Genomic DNA, 1,669 nt, shown 5'->3' on the forward strand with positions numbered 1-1,669 from the left:
ACTATGTTATACACCTTAACTTTAATAAATCTGGGGGAGGGGGAGAAACCCATAAATGAATGTTTTCTCAGACCATGCAAATAAGTCCTAAATAATAATATCTAAATTTTTCAACGTATTTTTACAAATAGTGTCTTGTTTGAGCTTCACAACAATGTTAATTCACTTTACAGTTGAGAAATTCAAGGATCTGGAAGCTGGAAAGATTTGTCTAAGATTGCACAATTGGTAAGTTGTAAAAGTAAAACCCATCTCTGACCCTATAGCTTATAGATTTTCCATTGTGCTGCAACAGATTCAGTTTTTCTCATCAATATCTTGTTTGTGATGCTCACTTACACTTGAGCTGTGAGATCTGTTGCTGAGTCACGCTTTCATTTTCTGCTTGTTTTAGCGTATCATTGTATTAGCCTATACCCTTTCCTGCATTAAAGCTCCACAAAGTACTCTCAAAACTGGCTTAAAGTCACCTTAACTTATTTGTATATTTCATACACGTGGTGATCTTCTTCTCTTCCTGCACATGAGAAAATATCAATAGCCTCGTTTGCCTTTGCTTCTTTCCTATATCACCCAGACTCTATCAATCAATTACAGACATGTATCATTTGCTCTTTGATTTTCCCTGTTTATATTTTAATTTCTTTTTCTTTTTTTTTCTTAATCCTCACCTGAGGATATTTTTTTCATTAATTTTTAGAGAGTGTGGAAGGGAGGGAAGGAGGGAGAGAGATAGAGGGAGAGATAGAGATTGGTTGCCTTCCTCATGTGCCCTGACTTGAGCCAAGGATGGAACCTGCAATGCAGGTACGTGTTATTGACCAGGAATCTAACCCTTGACCCTTCCATGCATGGACTGGCGCTCTAACCACTGAGCAAAATAGGCAGGGATCTTTATTCTTTTTCTGTGTTCTCTATTAGTTTTTTCTAAAGTACAAAATATGTTTTTCCCTTCAAATAATTTGGCTCCATTTCTTTCCTTGAGAGCTTTCTTCAAATTATTTTTTATTTGTACCAATCCTCTCTGACAGCTTGAAATGAAAGTTGGGCTTCTCTCCCCTTGACCATTCCTCATTTTTTTCAATTCCTTCTTTTATATGAATTTGCTCATCCTCCATTTACATCTGACAAATTTCCAAGCTTTTAAGAAATTAATTTCAGCTATTACCATTACATGACTAAAAAAAGTTCTATCTTCCATTTTATGTGTCAGGCATCTACTCTTTCTGGCATATAAATTCTGTCAACCCTACTGGATCACTTCCCTTTTATGCAAGCATAATGCAAAGTGTTAGCATATGCTTCCAAATAATCTTTCAAGTCTATATTTTTGAACATAATTTTCTAAGTATTCAGCTTCACTGGTCAATTTCCAATTATCTCTGGCCCTCTTCCCTTTTCTAGGATGTAATTGAAATATCCCTCTATTCCAAAACCACTCTATTTTATGAACAATGAAGAAAGGGCACTGCATCTTTAATTTACAAATCCAAGCTGTTCTCCTCCTTGACATTCTTGATCATGTCTTCCAATTCAGATCTCCTCTTTCAAAAGAAGATTTGCATAGTGAGATTTTACCAAAAATTCTCCTTTCTATTGTAGTCTCTTCCTCCTTTTCAATAGCAAGAAACTCAAACAATAGACAAATACTACAAGTTAACAACAATAT

The sequence above is a fragment of the Myotis brandtii genome, unplaced genomic scaffold, assembly GCF_000412655.1.
Source record: "Myotis brandtii unplaced genomic scaffold, ASM41265v1 scaffold39, whole genome shotgun sequence".
Lineage (NCBI taxonomy): Eukaryota > Metazoa > Chordata > Mammalia > Chiroptera > Vespertilionidae > Myotis > Myotis brandtii.